This window comes from Pristiophorus japonicus, chromosome 25 (assembly GCF_044704955.1).
Source record: "Pristiophorus japonicus isolate sPriJap1 chromosome 25, sPriJap1.hap1, whole genome shotgun sequence".
In the NCBI taxonomy this organism is placed as follows: domain Eukaryota; kingdom Metazoa; phylum Chordata; class Chondrichthyes; family Pristiophoridae; genus Pristiophorus; species Pristiophorus japonicus.
This window is the reverse complement of record NC_092001.1, coordinates 30,041,311-30,059,232: the sequence shown is the minus strand read 5'-3', so window position 1 is coordinate 30,059,232 and position 17,922 is coordinate 30,041,311. Positions and strand designations below refer to the sequence as shown.

General features: G+C 45.5%; 10 non-coding genes across 10 annotated transcripts; all 10 read right to left on the bottom strand.

Moving 5' to 3' along the window:
- Positions 1-304: 304 nt before the first annotated feature.
- Positions 305-375, bottom strand: trnag-ccc (transfer RNA glycine (anticodon CCC)). The gene has a single exon. It is a non-coding gene; the product is annotated as a tRNA-Gly (tRNA).
- Positions 376-1,778: 1,403 nt separating this feature from the next.
- Positions 1,779-1,849, bottom strand: trnag-ccc (transfer RNA glycine (anticodon CCC)). Its single transcript has one exon. It is a non-coding gene; the product is annotated as a tRNA-Gly (tRNA).
- A 1,403-nt stretch (positions 1,850-3,252) lies between these two features.
- trnag-ccc (transfer RNA glycine (anticodon CCC)) lies at positions 3,253-3,323 on the bottom strand. The gene has a single exon. It is a non-coding gene; the product is annotated as a tRNA-Gly (tRNA).
- A 1,403-nt stretch (positions 3,324-4,726) lies between these two features.
- Positions 4,727-4,797, bottom strand: trnag-ccc (transfer RNA glycine (anticodon CCC)). The gene has a single exon. It is a non-coding gene; the product is annotated as a tRNA-Gly (tRNA).
- A 1,403-nt stretch (positions 4,798-6,200) lies between these two features.
- On the bottom strand, positions 6,201-6,271 carry trnag-ccc (transfer RNA glycine (anticodon CCC)). Its single transcript has one exon. It is a non-coding gene; the product is annotated as a tRNA-Gly (tRNA).
- A 1,403-nt stretch (positions 6,272-7,674) lies between these two features.
- trnag-ccc (transfer RNA glycine (anticodon CCC)) lies at positions 7,675-7,745 on the bottom strand. The gene has a single exon. It is a non-coding gene; the product is annotated as a tRNA-Gly (tRNA).
- Positions 7,746-9,148: 1,403 nt separating this feature from the next.
- On the bottom strand, positions 9,149-9,219 carry trnag-ccc (transfer RNA glycine (anticodon CCC)). Its single transcript has one exon. It is a non-coding gene; the product is annotated as a tRNA-Gly (tRNA).
- A 1,403-nt stretch (positions 9,220-10,622) lies between these two features.
- On the bottom strand, positions 10,623-10,693 carry trnag-ccc (transfer RNA glycine (anticodon CCC)). Its single transcript has one exon. It is a non-coding gene; the product is annotated as a tRNA-Gly (tRNA).
- Positions 10,694-14,950: 4,257 nt separating this feature from the next.
- Positions 14,951-15,021, bottom strand: trnag-ccc (transfer RNA glycine (anticodon CCC)). The gene has a single exon. It is a non-coding gene; the product is annotated as a tRNA-Gly (tRNA).
- A 2,830-nt stretch (positions 15,022-17,851) lies between these two features.
- Positions 17,852-17,922, bottom strand: trnag-ccc (transfer RNA glycine (anticodon CCC)). Its single transcript has one exon. It is a non-coding gene; the product is annotated as a tRNA-Gly (tRNA).

The window sequence follows — 17,922 nt, the reverse complement described above, 5'->3', positions numbered from 1 at the left end:
CTGCCGCCCAGACTTGCTCCCGCTCTTTCAACACCCGCTCATCTCTGCTGCCGTGCTGCAAACAGCCACTCCTGTGTGTTCTCGCTTTTTAAATTGCCGCTTCCCTCTGCTCGTGCTATTTGAAAAATAACTCAAATCCTTTGCTCCCTCACGTTACAAGCGATCCTCACTGCTCCCGCTCTTTATACCGAAGGATATCTGTGCCCCCGCTCATTTGACAGCCGCTCCTCTCTGTGTGCGCTCTTGAAACAGTCGGGAAGTTTAATTTTGAAATACACGCTTTCTGAAATACTTCCATAAACACTGCATTGGCCGGGAATCGAACCCGGGTCTCCTACGTGGGAGGCGAGAACTCTACCCCTGAACCACCAATGCTCACATTACGAGCACATTCAAGTTTAAAGATAGTGCAATTAGTGTTTAATTTTTGCTAATAAAAGGCGAAGAACAACAAATCACCTCATATTCTGAAGATAGAAACATAGAAACTTAGAAATTGGTGCAGGAGTAGGCCATTCGTCCCTTCCAGCCAGCACCACCATTCAATATGATCATGGCTGAGCATGCAACTTCACTTCCCCTTCCTGATTTCTCTCCATGCCCCTTGATCACTTTAGCCCTAAGGGCCATATCTCACTCTCTTTTGAGTATATCTATCCAACTGGCTTCCACATCTTTCTGTGGTACAGAATTCCACAGGTTCACATTGATCTGAGTGAAGAAGATTCTCCTCGTGTCGGTCCTAAATGGTTTACACTTTATCCTTAGACAGTGACCGCTGGTACTGGGCTTCCTTTATTCGGACTGCGGGAACCTTTTTACGCCATTAAACCTGTCCATTCCCGACCAAATTTTAAATGTTTCTTGGAGCTCCCCTCTCATTCTTCTAAATTCCAGCGAGTATAAGCCTAGTCGATCCAGTCTTTCTTCATGTCAGTCCTGCCATCCCTGGAATCAATCTGGTGAATATTCGCTACACTCCCTCAAAAGCAAGAATGTCCTTCCTCAGATTAGATGATCATAACTGCACACAATACTCAAGGTCTGGTCTCAGCAAGGTGCTGTACAAGTCTCCATGCTCCGATACCCTAATCTCCTCGCTATGAAGGCCAGCATGACATTTGGCTTCCTTTACTGCATGCTGTACCTGTATGTATGAATGACTTCAACGACTGATGTACCAAAATACCCAGGTCTCAATACCCCTCCGCTTTTACAAATCGGTCAACATTCAGATAACATTCTACCTTCAAGGTTTTGCCACCAAAGTGGATAAACTCACACTTATCTTCATTATATGGCATCTGCCATCCACCGAATCTGTCCAATTCCGCTGCAGCCTCCTAGCAGCTCGCAATGCAACCCAGCTTGGTGTGATTTGCAAAGTTGGAGATATAACATTGATGGAATTATTGAAAATCGCCACAGCTCGAGGAAACGGTACCGCCGCTCCTTTCTGCTCCTCCTTATGAAACTGCCGCCCAGACTTGCTCCCGCTCTTTCAACACCCGCTCATCTCTGCTGCCGTGCTGCAAACAGCCACTCCTGTGTGTTCTCGCTTTTTAAATTGCCGCTTCCCTCTGCTCGTGCTATTTGAAAAATAACTCAAATCCTTTGCTCCCTCACGTTACAAGCGATCCTCACTGCTCCCGCTCTTTATACCGAAGGATATCTGTGCCCCCGCTCATTTGACAGCCGCTCCTTTCTGTGTGCGCTCTTGAAACAGTCGGGAAGTTTAATTTTGAAATACACGCTTTCTGAAATACTTCCATAAACACTGCATTGGCCGGGAATCGAACCCGGGTCTCCTACGTGGGAGGCGAGAACTCTACCCCTGAACCACCAATGCTCACATTACGAGCACATTCAAGTTTAAAGATAGTGCAATTAGTGTTTAATTTTTGCTAATAAAAGGCGAAGAACAACAAATCACCTCATATTCTGAAGATAGAAACATAGAAACTTAGAAATTGGTGCAGGAGTAGGCCATTCGTCCCTTCCAGCCAGCACCACCATTCAATATGATCATGGCTGAGCATGCAACTTCACTTCCCCTTCCTGATTTCTCTCCATGCCCCTTGATCACTTTAGCCCTAAGGGCCATATCTCACTCTCTTTTGAGTATATCTATCCAACTGGCTTCCACATCTTTCTGTGGTACAGAATTCCACAGGTTCACATTGATCTGAGTGAAGAAGATTCTCCTCGTGTCGGTCCTAAATGGTTTACACTTTATCCTTAGACAGTGACCGCTGGTACTGGGCTTCCTTTATTCGGACTGCGGGAACCTTTTTACGCCATTAAACCTGTCCATTCCCGACCAAATTTTAAATGTTTCTTGGAGCTCCCCTCTCATTCTTCTAAATTCCAGCGAGTATAAGCCTAGTCGATCCAGTCTTTCTTCATGTCAGTCCTGCCATCCCTGGAATCAATCTGGTGAATATTCGCTACACTCCCTCAAAAGCAAGAATGTCCTTCCTCAGATTAGATGATCATAACTGCACACAATACTCAAGGTCTGGTCTCAGCAAGGTGCTGTACAAGTCTCCATGCTCCGATACCCTAATCTCCTCGCTATGAAGGCCAGCATGACATTTGGCTTCCTTTACTGCATGCTGTACCTGTATGTATGAATGACTTCAACGACTGATGTACCAAAATACCCAGGTCTCAATACCCCTCCGCTTTTACAAATCGGTCAACATACAGATAACATTCTACCTTCAAGGTTTTGCCACCAAAGTGGATAAACTCACACTTATCTTCATTATATGGCATCTGCCATCCACCTAATCTGTCCAATTCCGCTGCAGCCTCCTAGCAGCTCGCAATGCAACCCAGCTTGGTGTGATTTGCAAAGTTGGAGATATTACATTGATGGAATTATTGAAAATCGCCACAGCTCGAGGAAACGGTACCGCCGCTCCTTTCTGCTCCTCCTTATGAAACTGCCGCCCAGACTTGCTCCCGCTCTTTCAACACCCGCTCATCTCTGCTGCCGTGCTGCAAACAGCCACTCCTGTGTGTTCTCGCTTTTTAAATTGCCGCTTCCCTCTGCTCGTGCTATTTGAAAAATAACTCAAATCCTTTGCTCCCTCACGTTACAAGCGATCCTCACTGCTCCCGCTCTTTATACCGAAGGATATCTGTGCCCACGCTCATTTAACAGCCGCTCCTCTCTGTGTCCGCTCTTGAAACAGTCGGGAAGTTTAATTTTTAAATACACGCTTTCTGAAATACTTCCATAAACACTGCATTGGCCGGGAATCGAACCCGGGTCTCCCGCGTGGGAAGCGAGAATTCTACCCCTGAACCACCAATGCTCACATTACGAGCACATTCAAGTTTAAAGATAGTGCAATTAGTGTTTAATTTTTGCTAATAAAAGGCGAAGAACAACAAATCACCTCATATTCTGAAGATAGAAACATAGAAACTTAGAAATTGGTGCAGGAGTAGGCCATTCGTCCCTTCCAGCCAGCACCACCATTCAATATGATCATGGCTGAGCATGCAACTTCACTTCCCCTTCCTGGTTTCTCTCCATGCCCCTTGATCACTTTAGCCCTAAGGGCCATATCTCACTCTCTTTTGAGTATATCTATCCAACTGGCTTCCACATCTTTCTGTGGTACAGAATTCCACAGGTTCACATTGATCTGAGTGAAGAAGATTCTCCTCGTGTCGGTCCTAAATGGTTTACACTTTATCCTTAGACAGTGACCGCTGGTACTGGGCTTCCTTTATTCGGACTGCGGGAACCTTTTTACGCCATCAAACCTGTCCATTCCCGACCAAATTTTAAATGTTTCTTGGAGCTCCCCTCTCATTCTTCTAAATTCCAGCGAGTATAAGCCTAGTCGATCCAGTCTTTCTTCATGTCAGTCCTGACATCCCTGGAATCAATCTGGTGAATATTCGCTACACTCCCTCAAAAGCAAGAATGTGCTTCCTCAGATTAGATGATCATAACTGCACACAATACTCAAGGTCTGGTCTCAGCAAGGTGCTGTACAAGTCTCCATGCTCCGATACCCTAATCTCCTCGCTATCAAGGCCAGCATGATATTTGGCTTCCTTTACTGCATGCTGTACCTGTATGTATGAATGACTTCAACGACTGATGTACCAAAATACCCAGGTCTCAATACCCCTCCGCTTTTACAAATCGGTCAACATTCAGATAACATTCTACCTTCAAGGTTTTGCCACCAAAGTGGATAAACTCACACTTATCTTCATTATATGGCATCTGCCATCCACCTAATCTGTCCAATTCCGCTGCAGCCTCCGAGCAGCTCGCACTGCAACCCAGCTTGGTGTGATTTGTAAAGTTGGAGATATAACATTGATGGAATTATTGAAAATCGCCACAGCTCGAGGAAACGGTACCGCCGCTCCTTTCTGCTCCTCCTTATTAAACTGTCGCCCAGACTTGCTCCCGCTCTTTCAACACCCGCTCATCTCTGCTGCCGTGCTGCAAACAGCCACTCCTGTGTGTTCTCGCTTTTTAAACTGCCGCTTCCCTCTGCTCGTGCTATTTGAAAAATAACTCAAATCCTTTACTCCCTCACGTTACAAGCGATCCTCACTGCTCCCGCTCTTTATACCGAAGGATATCTGTGCCCCCGCTCATTTGACAGCCGCTCCTCTCTGTGTCCGCTCTTGAAACAGTCGGGAAGTTTAATTTTTAAATACACGCTTTCTGAAATACTTCCATAAACACTGCATTGGCCGGGAATCGAACCCGGGTCTCCCGCGTGGGAGGCGAGAACTCTACCCCTGAACCACCAATGCTCACATTACGAGCACATTCAAGTTTAAAGATAATGCAATTAGTGTTTAATTTTTGCTAATAAAAGGCGAAGAACAACAAATCACCTCATATTCTGAAGATAGAAACATAGAAACTTAGAAATTGGTGCAGGAGTAGGCCATTCGTCCCTTCCAGCCAGCACCACCATTCAATATGATCATGGCTGAGCATGCAACTTCACTTCCCCTTCCTGATTTCTCTCCATGCCCCTTGATCACTTTAGCCCTAAGGGCCATATCTCACTCTCTTTTGAGTATATCTATCCAACTGGCTTCCACATCTTTCTGTGGTACAGAATTCCACAGGTTCACATTGATCTGAGTGAAGAAGATTCTCCTCGTGTCGGTCCTAAATGGTTTACACTTTATCCTTAGACAGTGACCGCTGGTACTGGGCTTCCTTTATTCGGACTGCGGGAACCTTTTTACGCCATTAAACCTGTCCATTCCCGACCAAATTTTAAATGTTTCTTGGAGCTCCCCTCTCATTCTTCTAAATTCCAGCGAGTATAAGCCTAGTCGATCCAGTCTTTCTTCATGTCAGTCCTGCCATCCCTGGAATCAATCTGGTGAATATTCGCTACACTCCCTCAAAAGCAAGAATGTCCTTCCTCAGATTAGATGATCATAACTGCACACAATACTCAAGGTCTGGTCTCAGCAAGGTGCTGTACAAGTCTCCATGCTCCGATACCCTAATCTCCTCGCTATGAAGGCCAGCATGACATTTGGCTTCCTTTACTGCATGCTGTACCTGTATGTATGAATGACTTCAACGACTGATGTACCAAAATACCCAGGTCTCAATACCCCTCCGCTTTTACAAATCGGTCAACATTCAGATAACATTCTACCTTCAAGGTTTTGCCACCAAAGTGGATAAACTCACACTTATCTTCATTATATGGCATCTGCCATCCACCTAATCTGTCCAATTCCGCTGCAGCCTCCTAGCAGCTCGCAATGCAACCCAGCTTGGTGTGATTTGCAAAGTTGGAGATATAACATTGATGGAATTATTGAAAATCGCCACAGCTCGAGGAAACGGTACCGCCGCTCCTTTCTGCTCCTCCTTATGAAACTGCCGCCCAGACTTGCTCCCGCTCTTTCAACACCCGCTCATCTCTGCTGCCGTGCTGCAAACAGCCACTCCTGTGTGTTCTCGCTTTTTAAATTGCCGCTTCCCTCTGCTCGTGCTATTTGAAAAATAACTCAAATCCTTTGCTCCCTCACGTTACAAGCGATCCTCACTGCTCCCGCTCTTTATACCGAAGGATATCTGTGCCCCCGCTCATTTGACAGCCGCTCCTCTCTGTGTGCGCTCTTGAAACAGTCGGGAAGTTTAATTTTGAAATACACGCTTTCTGAAATACTTCCATAAACACTGCATTGGCCGGGAATCGAACCCGGGTCTCCTACGTGGGAGGCGAGAACTCTACCCCTGAACCACCAATGCTCACATTACGAGCACATTCAAGTTTAAAGATAGTGCAATTAGTGTTTAATTTTTGCTAATAAAAGGCGAAGAACAACAAATCACCTCATATTCTGAAGATAGAAACATAGAAACTTAGAAATTGGTGCAGGAGTAGGCCATTCGTCCCTTCCAGCCAGCACCACCATTCAATATGATCATGGCTGAGCATGCAACTTCACTTCCCCTTCCTGATTTCTCTCCATGCCCCTTGATCACTTTAGCCCTAAGGGCCATATCTCACTCTCTTTTGAGTATATCTATCCAACTGGCTTCCACATCTTTCTGTGGTACAGAATTCCACAGGTTCACATTGATCTGAGTGAAGAAGATTCTCCTCGTGTCGGTCCTAAATGGTTTACACTTTATCCTTAGACAGTGACCGCTGGTACTGGGCTTCCTTTATTCGGACTGCGGGAACCTTTTTACGCCATTAAACCTGTCCATTCCCGACCAAATTTTAAATGTTTCTTGGAGCTCCCCTCTCATTCTTCTAAATTCCAGCGAGTATAAGCCTAGTCGATCCAGTCTTTCTTCATGTCAGTCCTGCCATCCCTGGAATCAATCTGGTGAATATTCGCTACACTCCCTCAAAAGCAAGAATGTCCTTCCTCAGATTAGATGATCATAACTGCACACAATACTCAAGGTCTGGTCTCAGCAAGGTGCTGTACAAGTCTCCATGCTCCGATACCCTAATCTCCTCGCTATGAAGGCCAGCATGACATTTGGCTTCCTTTACTGCATGCTGTACCTGTATGTATGAATGACTTCAACGACTGATGTACCAAAATACCCAGGTCTCAATACCCCTCCGCTTTTACAAATCGGTCAACATTCAGATAACATTCTACCTTCAAGGTTTTGCCACCAAAGTGGATAAACTCACACTTATCTTCATTATATGGCATCTGCCATCCACCTAATCTGTCCAATTCCGCTGCAGCCTCCTAGCAGCTCGCAATGCAACCCAGCTTGGTGTGATTTGCAAAGTTGGAGATATTACATTGATGGAATTATTGAAAATCGCCACAGCTCGAGGAAACGGTACCGCCGCTCCTTTCTGCTCCTCCTTATGAAACTGCCGCCCAGACTTGCTCCCGCTCTTTCAACACCCGCTCATCTCTGCTGCCGTGCTGCAAACAGCCACTCCTGTGTGTTCTCGCTTTTTAAATTGCCGCTTCCCTCTGCTCGTGCTATTTGAAAAATAACTCAAATCCTTTGCTCCCTCACGTTACAAGCGATCCTCACTGCTCCCGCTCTTTATACCGAAGGATATCTGTGCCCCCGCTCATTTGACAGCCGCTCCTCTCTGTGTGCGCTCTTGAAACAGTCGGGAAGTTTAATTTTGAAATACACGCTTTCTGAAATACTTCCATAAACACTGCATTGGCCGGGAATCGAACCCGGGTCTCCTACGTGGGAGGCGAGAACTCTACCCCTGAACCACCAATGCTCACATTACGAGCGCATTCAAGTTTAAAGATAGTGCAATTAGTGTTTAATTTTTGCTAATAAAAGGCGAAGAACAACAAATCACCTCATATTCTGAAGATAGAAACATAGAAACTTAGAAATTGGTGCAGGAGTAGGCCATTCGTCCCTTCCAGCCAGCACCACCATTCAATATGATCATGGCTGAGCATGCAACTTCACTTCCCCTTCCTGATTTCTCTCCATGCCCCTTGATCACTTTAGCCGTAAGGGTCATATCTCACTCTCTTTTGAGTATATCTATCCAACTGGCTTCCACATCTTTCTGTGGCACAGAATTCCACAGGTTCACAATGATCTGAGTGAAGAAGATTCTCCTCGTGTCGGTCCTAAATGGTTTACACTTTATCCTTAGACAGTGACCGCTGGTGCTGGGCTTCCTTTATTCGGAATGTGGGAACCTTTTTACGCCATCAAACCTGTCCATTCCCGACCAAATTTTAAATGTTTCTATGAGCTCCCCTCTCAATCTTCTAAATTCCAGCGAGTATAAGCCTAGTCGATCCAGTCTTTCTTCATGTCAGTCCTGCCATCCCTGGAATCAATCTGGTGAATATTCGCTACACTCCCTCAAAAGCAAGAATGTCCTTCCTCAGATTAGATGATCATAACTGCACACAATACTCAAGGTCTGGTCTCAGCAAGGTGCTGTACAAGTCTCCATGCTCCGATACCCTAATCTCCTCGCTATGAAGGCCAGCATGACATTTGGCTTCCTTTACTGCATGCTGTACCTGTATGTATGAATGACTTCAACGACTGATGTACCAAAATACCCAGGTCTCAATACCCCTCCGCTTTTACAAATCGGTCAACATTCAGATAACATTCTACCTTCAAGGTTTTGCCACCAAAGTGGATAACCTCACACTTATCTTCATTATATGGCATCTGTCATCCACCGAATCTGTCCAATTCCGCTGCAGCCTCCTAGCAGCTCGCAATGCAACCCTGCTTGGTGTGATTTGCAAAGTTGGAGATTTTACATTGATGGAATTATTGAAAATCGCCACAGCTCGAGGAAACGGTACCGCCGCTCCTTTCTGCTCCTCCTTATTAAACTGCCGCCCAGACTTGCTCCCGCTCTTTCAACACCCGCTCATCTCTGCTGCCGTGCTGCAAACAGCCACTCCTGTGTGTTCTCGCTTTTTAAATTGCCGCTTTCCTCTGCTCGTGCTATTTGAAAAATAACTCAAATCCTTTACTCCCTCACGTTACAAGCGATCCTCACTGCTCCCGCTCTTTATACCGAAGGATATCTGTGCCCACGCTCATTTAACAGCCGCTCCTCTCTGTGTCCGCTCTTGAAACAGTCGGGAAGTTTAATTTTTAAATACACGCTTTCTGAAATACTTCCATAAACACTGCATTGGCCGGGAATCGAACCCGGGTCGCCCGCGTGGGAGGCGAGAACTCTACCCCTGAACCACCAATGCTCACATTACGAGCACATTCAAGTTTAAAGATAGTGCAATTAGTGTTTAATTTTTGCTAATAAAAGGCGAAGAACAACAAATCACCTCATATTCTGAAGATAGAAACATAGAAACTTAGAAATTGGTGCAGGAGTAGGCCATTCGTACCTTCCAGCCAGCACCACCATTCAATATGATCATGGCTGAGCATGCAACTTCACTTCCCCTTCCTGATTTCTCTCCATGCCCCTTGATCACTTTAGCCCTAAGGGCCATATCTCACTCTCTTTTGAGTATATCTATCCAACTGGCTTCCACATCTTTCTGTGGTACAGAATTCCACAGGTTCACATTGATCTGAGTGAAGAAGATTCTCCTCGTGTCGGTCCTAAATGGTTTACACTTTATCCTTACACAGTGACCGCTGGTACTGGGCTTCCTTTATTCGGACTGCGGGAACCTTTTTACGCCATCAAACCTGTCCATTCCCGACCAAATTTTAAATGTTTCTTGGAGCTCCCCTCTCATTCTTCTAAATTCCAGCGAGTATAAGCCTAGTCGATTCAGTCTTTCTTCATGTCAGTCCTGCCATCCCTGGAATCAATCTGGTGAATATTCGCTACACTCCCTCAAAAGCAAGAATGTCCTTCCTCAGATTAGATGATCATAACTGCACACAATACTCAAGGTCTGGTCTCAGCAAGGTGCTGTACAAGTCTCCATGCTCCAATACCCTAATCTCCTCGCTATGAAGGCCAGCATGACATTTGGCTTCCTTTACTGCATGCTGTACCTGTATGTATGAATGACTTCAACGACTGATGTACCAAAATACCCAGGTCTCAATACCCCTCCGCTTTTACAAATCGGTCAACATTCAGATAACATTCTACCTTCAAGGTTTTGCCACCAAAGTGGATAAACTCACACTTATCTTCATTATATGGCATCTGTCATCCACCGAATCTGTCCAATTCCGCTGCAGCCTCCTAGCAGCTCGCAATGCAACCCAGCTTGGTGTGATTTGCAAAGTTGGAGATATTACATTGATGGAATTATTGAAAATCGCCACAGCTCGAGGAAACGGTACCGCCGCTCCTTTCTGCTCCTCCTTATTAAACTGCCGCCCAGACTTGCTCCCGCTCTTTCAACACCTGCTCATCTCTGCTGCCGTGCTGCAAACAGCCACTCCTGTGTGTTCTCGCTTTTTAAATTGCCGCTTCCCTCTGCTCGTGCTATTTGAAAAATAACTCAAATCCTTTACTCCCTCACGTTACAAGCGATCCTCACTGCTCCCGCTCTTTATACCGAAGGATATCTGTGCCCACGCTCATTTAACAGCCGCTCCTCTCTGTGTCCGCTCTTGAAACAGTCGGGAAGTTTAATTTTTAAATACACGCTTTCTGAAATACTTCCATAAACACTGCATTGGCCGGGAATCGAACCCGGGTCTCCCGCGTGGGAGGCGAGAACTCTACCCCTGAACCACCAATGCTCACATTACGAGCACATTCAAGTTTAAAGATAGTGCAATTAGTGTTTAATTTTTGCTAATAAAAGGCGAAGAACAACAAATCACCTCATATTCTGAAGATAGAAACATAGAAACTTAGAAATTGGTGCAGGAGTAGGCCATTCGTCCCTTCCAGCCAGCACCACCATTCAATATGATCATGGCTGAGCATGCAACTTCACTTCCCCTTCCTGATTTCTCTCCATGCCCCTTGATCACTTTAGCCCTAAGGGCCATATCTCACTCTCTTTTGAGTATATCTATCCAACTGGCTTCCACATCTTTCTGTGGTACAGAATTCCACAGGTTCACATTGATCTGAGTGAAGAAGATTCTCCTCGTGTCGGTCCTAAATGGTTTACACTTTATCCTTACACAGTGACCGCTGGTACTGGGCTTCCTTTATTCGGACTGCGGGAACCTTTTTACGCCATCAAACCTGTCCATTCCCGACCAAATTTTAAATGTTTCTTGGAGCTCCCCTCTCATTCTTCTAAATTCCAGCGAGTATAAGCCTAGTCGATCCAGTCTTTCTTCATGTCAGTCCTGCCATCCCTGGAATCAATCTGGTGAATATTCGCTACACTCCCTCAAAAGCAAGAATGTCCTTCCTCAGATTAGATGATCATAACTGCACACAATACTCAAGGTCTGGTCTCAGCAAGGTGCTGTACAAGTCTCCATGCTCCGATACCCTAATCTCCTCGCTATGAAGGCCAGCATGACATTTGGCTTCCTTTACTGCATGCTGTACCTGTATGTATGAATGACTTCAACGACTGATGTACCAAAATACCCAGGTCTCAATACCCCTCCGCTTTTACAAATCGGTCAACATTCAGATAACATTCTACCTTCAAGGTTTTGCCACCAAAGTGGATAAACTCACACTTATCTTCATTATATGGCATCTGTCATCCACCGAATCTGTCCAATTCCGCTGCAGCCTCCTAGCAGCTCGCAATGCAACCCAGCTTGGTGTGATTTGCAAAGTTGGAGATATTACATTGATGGAATTATTGAAAATCGCCACAGCTCGAGGAAACGGTACCGCCGCTCCTTTCTGCTCCTCCTTATTAAACTGCCGCCCAGACTTGCTCCCGCTCTTTCAACACCTGCTCATCTCTGCTGCCGTGCTGCAAACAGCCACTCCTGTGTGTTCTCGCTTTTTAAATTGCCGCTTCCCTCTGCTCGTGCTATTTGAAAAATAACTCAAATCCTTTGCTCCCTCACGTTACAAGCGATCCTCACTGCTCCCGCTCTTTATACCGAAGGATATCTGTGCCCACGCTCATTTAACAGCCGCTCCTCTCTGTGTCCGCTCTTGAAACAGTCGGGAAGTTTAATTTTGAAATACACGCTTTCTGAAATACTTCCATAAGAGAACTCTACCCCTGAACCACCAATGCTCACATTACGAGCACATTCAAGTTTAAAGATAGTGCAATTAGTGTTTAATTTTTGCTAATAAAAGGCGAAGAACAACAAATCACCTCATATTCTGAAGATAGAAACATAGAAACTTAGAAATTGGTGCAGGAGTAGGCCATTCGTCCCTTCCAGCCAGCACCACCATTCAATATGATCATGGCTGAGCATGCAACTTCACTTCCCCTTCCTGATTTCTCTCCATGCCCCTTGATCACTTTAGCCGTAAGGGCCATATCTCACTCTCTTTTGAGTATATCTATCCAACTGGCTTCCACATCTTTCTGTGGTACAGAATTCCACAGGTTCACAATGATCTGAGTGAAGAAGATTCTCCTCGTGTCGGTCCTAAATGGTTTACACTTTATCCTTAGACAGTGACCGCTGGTACTGGGCTTCCTTTATTCGGACTGCGGGAACCTTTTTACGCCATCAAACCTGTCCATTCCCGACCAAATTTTAAATGTTTCTATGAGCTCCCCTCTCATTCTTCTAAATTCCAGCGAGTATAAGCCTAGTCGATCCAGTCTTTCTTCATGTCAGTCCTGCCATCCCTGGAATCAATCTGGTGAATATTCGCTACACTCCCTCAAAAGCAAGAATGTGCTTCCTCAGATTAGATGATCATAACTGCACACAATACTCAAGGTCTGGTCTCAGCAAGGTGCTGTACAAGTCTCCATGCTCCGATACCCTAATCTCCTCGCTATCAAGGCCAGCATGACATTTGGCTTCCTTTACTGCATGCTGTACCTGTATGTATGAATGACTTCAACGACTGATGTACCAAAATACCCAGGTCTCAATACCCCTCCGCTTTTACAAATCGGTCAACATTCAGATAACATTCTACCTTCAAGGTTTTGCCACCAAAGTGGATAAACTCACACTTATCTTCATGATATGGCATCTGCCATCCACCTAATCTGTCCAATTCCGCTGCAGCCTCCTAGCAGCTCGCAATGCAACCCAGCTTGGTGTGATTTGCAAAGTTGGAGATATTACATTGATGGAATTATTGAAAATCGCCACAGCTCGAGGAAACGGTACCGCCGCTCCTTTCTGCTCCTCCTTATTAAACTGCCGCCCAGACTTGCTCCCGCTCTTTCAACACCCGCTCATCTCTGCTGCCGTGCTGCAAACAGCCACTCCTGTGTGTTCTCGCTTTTTAAATTGCCGCTTCCCTCTGCAAGTGCTATTTGAAAAATAACTCAAATCCTTTACTCCCTCACGTTACAAGCGATCCTCACTGCTCCCGCTCTTTATACCGAAGGATATCTGTGCCCACGCTCATTTAACAGCCGCTCCTCTCTGTGTCCGCTCTTGAAACAGTCGGGAAGTTTAATTTTGAAATACACGCTTTCTGAAATACTTCCATAAGAGAACTCTACCCCTGAACCACCAATGCTCACATTACGAGCACATTCAAGTTTAAAGATAGTGCAATTAGTGTTTAATTTTTGCTAATAAAAGGCGAAGAACAACAAATCACCTCATATTCTGAAGATAGAAACATAGAAACTTAGAAATTGGTGCAGGAGTAGGCCATTCGTCCCTTCCAGCCAGCACCACCATTCAATATGATCATGGCTGAGCATGCAACTTCACTTCCCCTTCCTGATTTCTCTCCATGCCCCTTGATCACTTTAGCCGTAAGGGCCATATCTCACTCTCTTTTGAGTATATCTATCCAACTGGCTTCCACATCTTTCTGTGGTACAGAATTCCACAGGTTCACAATGATCTGAGTGAAGAAGATTCTCCTCGTGTCGGTCCTAAATGGTTTACACTTTATCCTTAGACAGTGACCGCTGGTACTGGGCTTCCTTTATTCGGACTGCGGGAACCTTTTTACGCCATCAAACCTGTCCATTCCCGACCAAATTTTAAATGTTTCTATGAGCTCCCCTCTCATTCTTCTAAATTCCAGCGAGTATAAGCCTAGTCGATCCAGTCTTTCTTCATGTCAGTCCTGCCATCCCTGGAATCAATCTGGTGAATATTCGCTACACTCCCTCAAAAGCAAGAATGTGCTTCCTCATATTAGATGATCATAACTGCACACAATACTCAAGGTCTGGTCTCAGCAAGGTGCTGTACAAGTCTCCATGCTCCGATACCCTAATCTCCTCGCTATCAAGGCCAGCATGACATTTGGCTTCCTTTACTGCATGCTGTACCTGTATGTATGAATGACTTCAACGACTGATGTACCAAAATACCCAGGTCTCAATACCCCTCCGCTTTTACAAATCGGTCAACATTCAGATAACATTCTACCTTCAAGGTTTTGCCACCAAAGTGGATAAACTCACACTTATCTTCATGATATGGCATCTGCCATCCACCTAATCTGTCCAATTCCGCTGCAGCCTCCTAGCAGCTCGCAATGCAACCCAGCTTGGTGTGATTTGCAAAGTTGGAGATATTACATTGATGGAATTATTGAAAATCGCCACAGCTCGAGGAAACGGTACCGCCGCTCCTTTCTGCTCCTCCTTATTAAACTGCCGCCCAGACTTGCTCCCGCTCTTTCAACACCCGCTCATCTCTGCTGCCGTGCTGCAAACAGCCACTCCTGTGTGTTCTCGCTTTTTAAATTGCCGCTTCCCTCTGCAAGTGCTATTTGAAAAATAACTCAAATCCTTTACTCCCTCACGTTACAAGCGATCCTCACTGCTCCCGCTCTTTATACCGAAGGATATCTGTGCCCACGCTCATTTAACAGCCGCTCCTCTCTGTGTCCGCTCTTGAAACAGTCGGGAAGTTTAATTTTGAAATACACGCTTTCTGAAATACTTCCATAAACACTGCATTGGCCGGGAATCGAACCCGGGTCTCCCGCGTGGGAAGCGAGAATTCTACCCCTGAACCACCAATGCTCACATTACGAGCACATTCAAGTTTAAAGATAGTGCAATTAGTGTTTAATTTTTGCTAATAAAAGGCGAAGAACAACAAATCACCTCATATTCTGAAGATAGAAACATAGAAACTTAGAAATTGGTGCAGGAGTAGGCCATTCGTCCCTTCCAGCCAGCACCACCATTCAATATGATCATGGCTGAGCATGCAACTTCACTTCCCCTTCCTGATTTCTCTCCATGCCCCTTGATCACTTTAGCCGTAAGGGCCATATCTCACTCTCTTTTGAGTATATCTATCCAACTGGCTTCCACATCTTTCTGTGGCACAGAATTCCACAGGTTCACAATGATCTCAGTGAAGAAGATTCTCCTCGTGTCGGTCCTAAATGGTTTACACTTTATCCTTAGACAGTGACCGCTGGTGCTGGGCTTCCTTTATTCGGAATGCGGGAACCTTTTTACGCCATCAAACCTGTCCATTCCCGACCAAATTTTAAATGTTTCTATGAGCTCCCCTCTCATTCTTCTAAATTCCAGCGAGTATAATCCTAGTCGATCCAGTCTTTCTTCATGTCAGTCCTGCCATCCCTGGAATCAATCTGGTGAATATTCGCTACACTCCCTCAAAAGCAAGAATGTCCTTCCTCAGATTAGATGATCATAACTGCACACAATACTCAAGGTCTGGTCTCAGCAAGGTGCTGTACAAGTCTCCATGCTCCGATACCCTAATCTCCTCGCTATGAAGGCCAGCATGACATTTGGCTTCCTTTACTGCATGCTGTACCTGTATGTATGAATGACTTCAACGACTGATGTACCAAAATACCCAGGTCCCAATACCCCTCCGCTTTTACAAATCGGTCAACATTCAGATAACATTCTACCTTCAAGGTTTTGCCACCAAAGTGGATAAACTCACACTTATCTTCATTATATGGCATCTGCCATCCACCTAATCTGTCCAATTCCGCTGCAGCCTCCTAGCAGCTCGCAATGCAACCCAGCTTGGTGTGATTTGCAAAGTTGGAGATATTACATTGATGGAATTATTGAAAATCGCCACAGCTCGAGGAAACGGTACCGCCGCTCCTTTCTGCTCCTCCTTATTAAACTGCCGCCCAGACTTGCTCCCGCTCTTTCAACACCCGCTCATCTCTGCTGCCGTGCTGCAAACAGCCACTCCTGTGTGTTCTCGCTTTTTAAATTGCCGCTTCCCTCTGCTCGTGCTATTTGAAAAATAACTCAAATCCTTTGCTCCCTCACGTTACAAGCGATCCTCACTGCTCCCGCTCTTTATACCGAAGGATATCTGTGCCCACGCTCATTTAACAGCCGCTCCTCTCTGTGTCCGCTCTTGAAACAGTCGGGAAGTTTAATTTTGAAATACACGCTTTCTGAAATACTTCCATAAGAGAACTCTACCCCTGAACCACCAATGCTCACATTACGAGCACATTCAAGTTTAAAGATAGTGCAATTAGTGTTTAATTTTTGCTAATAAAAGGCGAAGAACAACAAATCACCTCATATTCTGAAGATAGAAACATAGAAACTTAGAAATTGGTGCAGGAGTAGGCCATTCGTCCCTTCCAGCCAGCACCACCATTCAATATGATCATGGCTGAGCATGCAACTTCACTTCCCCTTCCTGGTTTCTCTCCATGCCCCTTGATCACTTTAGCCCTAAGGGCCATATCTCACTCTCTTTTGAGTATATCTATCCAACTGGCTTCCACATCTTTCTGTGGTACAGAATTCCACAGGTTCACATTGATCTGAGTGAAGAAGATTCTCCTCGTGTCGGTCCTAAATGGTTTACACTTTATCCTTAGACAGTGACCGCTGGTACTGGGCTTCCTTTATTCGGACTGCGGGAACCTTTTTACGCCATCAAACCTGTCCATTCCCGACCAAATTTTAAATGTTTCTTGGAGCTCCCCTCTCATTCTTCTAAATTCCAGCGAGTATAAGCCTAGTCGATCCAGTCTTTCTTCATGTCAGTCCTGACATCCCTGGAATCAATCTGGTGAATATTCGCTACACTCCCTCAAAAGCAAGAATGTGCTTCCTCAGATTAGATGATCATAACTGCACACAATACTCAAGGTCTGGTCTCAGCAAGGTGCTGTACAAGTCTCCATGCTCCGATACCCTAATCTCCTCGCTATCAAGGCCAGCATGATATTTGGCTTCCTTTACTGCATGCTGTACCTGTATGTATGAATGACTTCAACGACTGATGTACCAAAATACCCAGGTCTCAATACCCCTCCGCTTTTACAAATCGGTCAACATTCAGATAACATTCTACCTTCAAGGTTTTGCCACCAAAGTGGATAAACTCACACTTATCTTCATTATATGGCATCTGCCATCCACCTAATCTGTCCAATTCCGCTGCAGCCTCCGAGCAGCTCGCACTGCAACCCAGCTTGGTGTGATTTGTAAAGTTGGAGATATAACATTGATGGAATTATTGAAAATCGCCACAGCTCGAGGAAACGGTACCGCCGCTCCTTTCTGCTCCTCCTTATTAAACTGTCGCCCAGACTTGCTCCCGCTCTTTCAACACCCGCTCATCTCTGCTGCCGTGCTGCAAACAGCCACTCGTGTGTGTTCTCGCTTTTTAAATTGCCGCTTCCCTCTGCTCGTGCTATTTGAAAAATAACTCAAATCCTTTACTCCCTCACGTTACAAGCGATCCTCACTGCTCCCGCTCTTTCTTCCGAAGGATATCTGTGCCCCCGCTCATTTAACAGCCGCTCCTCTCTGTGTGCGCTCTTGAAACAGTCGGGAAGTTTAATTTTTAAATACACGCTTTCTGAAATACTTCCATAAACACTGCATTGGCCGGGAATCGAACCCGGGTCTCCCGCGTGGGAAGCGAGAATTCTACCCCTGAACCACCAATGC